At 42.9% G+C, this 6,382-nt stretch overlaps 1 pseudogene; it reads left to right on the forward strand.

The window, feature by feature from the left end:
- LOC119278776 overlaps positions 1 to 5,534 on the forward strand; it is a 283,671-nt pseudogene extending 278,137 nt beyond the window's left edge.
- The last annotated feature ends 848 nt before the right edge of the window (positions 5,535 to 6,382 follow it).

Raw genomic sequence — 6,382 nt, forward strand, 5'->3', positions numbered from 1 at the left:
CCTGGCTCCGCCCCTGCTCAACGGCCGGCGAGAAAGTTTTGGTATGTTAAGAAAATGTCACATCCGCTTTTGTTTAATGAAATATGTCAAAGTTTTCATGATATTGATCCAGTTTAAATGAAAATCATTCAATCCGCATGAAATTTGTCCTGTTTGTTTAAGTCATGTTCAAAAATACGTGCGGGCTATGTTGGATGGCTGGCTCATGTAGCAGTCTGTAAAGGTCAAAAGTCGTGGACCATGGCCATGGGGCCGCGTCGTCAGTGTCTCTGCAGTTGGCTTCCTTCCTCCACACACCTCTCCTCTCTTTTTTTGCTATATATAAAAGATGACAAGCCTCTCCTCTCGTTTCTCTATCTCTCGCTTCGACCGCTCTCCTCCGCCACCGCCGCCGCAGCGCCGCCCGATCTTCCTCCTCTCGGTAAGCTCTAATCCGTCCCTTCTGCTTCTCCTCCTTCGTCCTCTCCTCATCCTTCCCCGAGCAACCCAACGCCAGAACCCTACCCGCCTGACCTAGCTGACTAGCTCCGACTCTGATGACGAGAGAGACGGTGTTCTTGAGAGCCCTGCTGCTCTTGTGTAGGCTACCGAGATGCATCCGCCCCTCCCCTGCTCTTGCACCGACTTCGAACCCCCTGCCTGTACGTGTTTCCTCAAAAGCAGCCTTGCTGATTTGGTGGTGATGCTTGTCAGCTTGTGTTCCTCACGGTAGTTGTTTTTTTATGCTATATGTTAACTGTACTTGGTGCACCACTGTTTGATTTTTTATAATGAACGTAACCGAGTTTCACCTCTCGGATCTACCGCCGTGCAATCGTTTCCATATGGATTGGGTGAATTCTAGCATCTATAGATCCTACTGTCAGTGCCAGGTATGATCCTCATGGACCTACATTGTCGGTGTCAGGTAGGTTACTCACTAAATTTGTTGCTAATCTCATATCATCTTATATGCTAGTACTCCCTCTGTACCGAAATAGTTGTCGCTCGAGTAGCTGAAGTTTAGCTACTCCAGCGACAACTATTTCGGTACAGAGGGAGTAGATCTTAGGATTATAATTGTCCATCATTGCTTCTCGCGGAAGAAACTCTTCATCTAGACATCGATGGAGATACATCGGCGTTCTTCTTATATGTGTGTCCTCATACCTCATAATCTACTAAGTTAGACGCTTCATATTTCTGAAATTTTGTTTTGTTTATGTGCATAAACAGCGAAGATAGTCCAAATTGTTATATGTGCTGGTCAGCATTTGTGACTAGATTTCTCTTGTTGCTTGTACGACCTACCTGTTGCAAGTGTTGACGTTTTTGTGTAACTTTGTTTTGACCTGAAACAGTTGGGGAGTCCCCTATGCTATTTTTCTATTTTATATAAGTGAAACAAAGTTACATAATTACAAAGGTCATGAGACCATGATGTAGACGGGAGGGTACAAGCCCAAAGTGTTCAAACTAATTCAAAGTAGTCAACCAGGCAGAAAGTAGATCTTGAAGGTCGGGCTTAACCTTATTACCAATAAGACCAATATCTCTCCGATTTCCGATTAAGATCGATGCCTTGTAGGGTAGCAACTCGTGCTCTAGCTTGCTAGCATCTGTAACGGTGAGTCTTGCTGGCTGATTTGGCATTTGCCTGCTCGCTGTTGGTTCTGTAATTCTATTCCAGTAGAAAGTGTTTTGTTTACTTCCAATCTTCCATTAGCAATTAATTGGCAAATCAATTACTGACTGACACAGAGATGTTTGCGCAAAATCCTTTATACTACGGAAATGTTAACGCCCACACGTGTGGGCGTTTGCAGATCGCCCACACGCCTCCACCACCACTCATTTTGCCACGTATGAATACATGACATCAGCAGAAATCTTTTTGGTTTTTGGCTTAAAAATGTTTTATCTCCTAAATAAAAAAGCGAACTAAAAATCCGTTTTCACCATTAAATCCGTCTCGACGAGATCTTCAAAACTAGACCCCATGTTGATATGTTTCGACGAACTTCTTTTTTGCCCAGAAGTTGCCATGATGTTTACACTATAGTTGCAATAGTGCTTAAACTAAAGTTGCCATGTGGCAATTTTAGTTTGTAGATCATGGCAATTTTAGTTTTTTTATGATGGCAATTCCAATACTTTAACCATGAAAATATATTTTTATTGAACCATGGCAATTTTAAGTGCATGTATCGTGGCAATTTTAGTTTATGGTGCATGGCAAGTCTAGTTTCTTAATTCTTTGGTTTATAATATGTTAAAATTGCTTTTAAATATAAAAGAAAATAGTTGAAACATATCATGGCAACTTCAGTGTAAATATCATGGAAATTCATGTGCAATAGACATGGCAACTTTTAATCAAAAAAAAAATTCGTCGAAATATATCGATATGAGATCTAGTTTTGAAGATCTCGTCGCGAGGGATTTAATGGTGAAAACGGATCTTCAATCGGATTTTTCATTTAAGAGATAAAACATTTTAAAAAGTAAAAATCAAAAAAGATTCTCGCATGCATGCATGCGATGACGTGGCAATTTATTTACATTAGAGACGTGTGGTGCGTCTCCTTTCCCGCCACACGTGTGGCAGTTATCGGGACCCTTATACTAACATGAAAATCAAATCCTTGACAGCCAGCCTGCCAGAATGCCCCCGAAGAAGGGCCTGCACTTGTCTTCGGCTGGTCCCAACCTGGAAGACCACGTGGAGGAAGCTGCTCCGGCTGTCTCTACCTCTGGCACGGAAGGTAGCATGCATGGTGAGTTTTTTCGACTCCTTCTGCTTGCAATGTGATGATGCGTACACATCATATTCTTTGTTGTGTGAGACCGCTGAGTGTTCTGGGTGTTTGATGGGCTTGGCAGATTCCGAGAAGGAAGTTGGCGAAAGAAGCAGCAGCGGCGAGGACAACAAAGACGACGGTCGCAGCCATTCGTTGCAGATTGACGGTGCCGACATGGACGAGTAAGTGACCGGAGTTCCTTTTTTTTTTGACAGTTTTTCTATTTTGTATGCGTGTCTCCTGTAGTTCATACTAGCTGCTAGGTGCATATCAGCCCTTCGGTTGCTGTTAGGATCACTGCAATATCCTGTTAGGAAAGCATTTTGTTCACTGGATAAACTATATTATAATTTTCTGGAGCACATACTTTGTCAGCTTAGATCCCTCAGCTGGCTGATTGAATCAAATTGACTCTTCTTCGGCCTGTCAAATATGAGTTTACAGTCCCATTATGAACACCTGAACATTATATTGTAGCTGCGTATTTCTTTGAAAAGGGAACTAATATATCACAGAACACTTTTAACTGTTCTATAAAGTTTAAATCAGTGATTGATATGCCAATCGGTAATGGAAGATTTGATTTTCATGTTAGTCAATGCTTATAAATTGTTTATTAATCTTGAACCTTGCAATCAATGCAAGTTGTTATATCCACCGGAACAAGCTTATCTCTATTAGTTGGTAAGTTTTTTTGGCCAGAAGATTGCTTCGTTATACTGGACTGTAGTTTCATCTTTTTCACAATGAAAAACATTTGTCATAGCAACAAGCAATAGTTGGTTGATTGGATTAATACCAGAGATGGTTTCTACATGTGTGCTTTCTTCTTCTTACCGTCTTTTTATTTATTTTATCTGTTGATTTCTTAGAAATAGAACATATGAACAACCCCTTCCATCAAATAGTGCATATTATTAATGTGTTAATACTGAAAAGCTTCCATATCTGCACTAGCCGGTCTATTCGCCATGAATGTTCTTCTCCAGCTATATTGGCAATGCATATTCGTTGAAGTGTGGGATTAGTGAGTTGTCTTTGTTTGTAGTTCTACGTTTTGTTTCTCTATATGGAGGATAATCAACAAAATAGCTTTTCTCCTTTGATTTGGTTAGTCGTAATTAAATTCACCTCATGCACATCTGACGATATGCACCATCATATTTTGAATACAATTGTGTTGAGAGGGAATAGAGGTGTAGGTGTGTGCGATGATTGACAAGGAGGAAAGTGGGAGAAACTTGCTGTTTGTCCCGACACGATAGGTAGCAGAGTTTGCTGAAGGTAAGGCATCATACTTGGAGAAGAATCTTGTTTGCAACTGCCGCAAGAATCGAATGGTGCACCTTCGTTACCACACAGTAGGACATGTGTTGAAGTTGCCTCATGTCCTATATGATTGTCCATACTAAGATGCCACCATTCATTGCTAGTGGTGATTGAGAACATGGTAGAGATTTGCTCGGCATTATGGTGATTGGGAACATGACATTGGAGTGGGACTATTAGCATAACGGAACTGCAAGACTAATTGAGAATGATGGAGGGGGGGGGGCAGAGGGTGATGATGCAGCTGTATTGGAGTGAGTTTTGGGCTGAGAGAGGTGAGGAGAGAGATTGTGTTCTCCCTTGAGGAAGGTGAAGATGGAGATGCCTACGGGGAGCAAGACAACACCGCGCATGGTGGTGGCTGTATAGGTGGGAGTAGAGAAAGATGCCGATGTTTGTCGCTACACGGTTACGAAAATGTGCCTCACTTGACATGCGTGTTACCCGAATAGAAGTATCACTTGATGAATACTTATAACTAGTCTCTTCAATATAAAGAACTGAGTGATACCATGTACTCCCATATATTTTTATGGTGGCTCAAGTCTTGAATTTTGCATGCTAGGCTCAGTGCGATACCATGTTTTGTATAAACCAGGTATTTACGGAGTAGATTTCTCTGCTTGCTTGTATTGTTTTTTATTGAGGTACTTGCTTCTCTACCTGCTGGAATTGTTGATGTTTTTGTTTATTGTTCTACAGCCTAAATATTGTCTAACAATTGGTGGTTTTTTGTTTGCTAGCCCAACCAAAGTGCACATCTTTGTCAAGAATCCAGCCGACAGGAAAATCTGTCTCAGGGGGGTCCACTTGTCAGACACCCTTTACACCATCAAGGCAAAAATCCAGGAGCGGTACCGCCTCATCTTCGGCGGGGTGCAGCTGGAAGACAGCCGTACATTGGCGGAGTGCGGCATAAAGCATGATTTCACGCTTGACCTCCAAGAAAAGATGCAAATCTTCGTGACGGAGACGCTAGGAGGCAGGACCATCACTCTCGAGGTCGACAGCCTAGACACCATTGACAAGGTGAAGGCCAAGATCGAAGACATTGAGGGCTTTCCAAGGGTCCAGCAGTGCCTCATCTTTGCCAACAAACAACTGGAGGACGGCAAGCTCACCTTGGCTGACCACGACATTTGTAAAGGGTCCACTCTTCTCCTCATCCTCCTCCCATGTAGTCCAACTGTTGTGATGAAAATATATGTGAAGATGCTGCGAGGAAACACCATCACCCTTGAGGTTGGGCGCTCGGACACTGTTGTCAGTGTGAAGGTGAAGCTCTATGAGCTGGACGGTATGCCCCCTAGACAGCAACGCCTCATCTTTGCTGGCAAGCAGCTTGAGGACCACCGCACCCTGGCGGACTACAACATTCAGAAAGAATCTACCTTACATCTGGTGGGACGTCTTTGTGGCTGTTGAGATGCGTGGAGTTCATGTTTGCTGTAGTTCCTTTGTAGTGGTGTTTTATCAGTAGAACTGTCATCCTAGTACACGAGTATTTTTTATCTATCGAGGAAAGAACCTACTATTAAGAGTCCTTGGGTCTGTCTTGGCATAAGTAAGTTGATCGAGAAATACAAGTCTGCATGCAGTTTCGCCGACCCATTTCTTTCCTTTCCGCATACTCATATACTCTGTGCAGTTCATTTATGTATATATCCATGTTTTTATCTACAGTCAAAAGTTGAAGCAACAGGAATGCTAACAAGTACAGGCATTGCATGTTTTCTAGATGATACATGATTTACTATTGCATCTTGTGAAGGTGATATATCACTTCCAGTTGGAGTTGGAATCTCTTAAAAAATATGCAACCCAAATCGTGGGGCATTTATATTACAAGAATGAGACGTGGCGGACGCGTCTTCAATAAAAATAGGAACAATGCCAATGGTAGACAGAGTTCCAAGATTTCAATTCGATTGACATATCGAAGGTGTTCGATACGGTGGACTGGGCCTTTCTGTTGCAGACCCTATAGCCTGTTCGATTGACATATCGAAGGTGTTCAATACGGTGGACTGGGCCTTTCTGTTGCAGACCCTATAGCCTGTTCGATTGACATATCGAAGGTGTTCAATACGGTGGACTGGGCCTTTCTGTTGCAGACCCTATAGCCTGCTATCCACGGGTCATGGTGAATGGTGTCCCGGGCCGCAAGCAGGACACGCGGCAACTAGTGGCTTGTTGTCACTTCTCGCGCCTCATCCCCTCATGGCCTATCCCACCGGTTGACATTCTTCGCCGACGACGTGATGGTATTCCTG

This window comes from Triticum dicoccoides, chromosome 3B, assembly GCF_002162155.2.
Source record: "Triticum dicoccoides isolate Atlit2015 ecotype Zavitan chromosome 3B, WEW_v2.0, whole genome shotgun sequence".
Lineage (NCBI taxonomy): Eukaryota > Viridiplantae > Streptophyta > Magnoliopsida > Poales > Poaceae > Triticum > Triticum dicoccoides.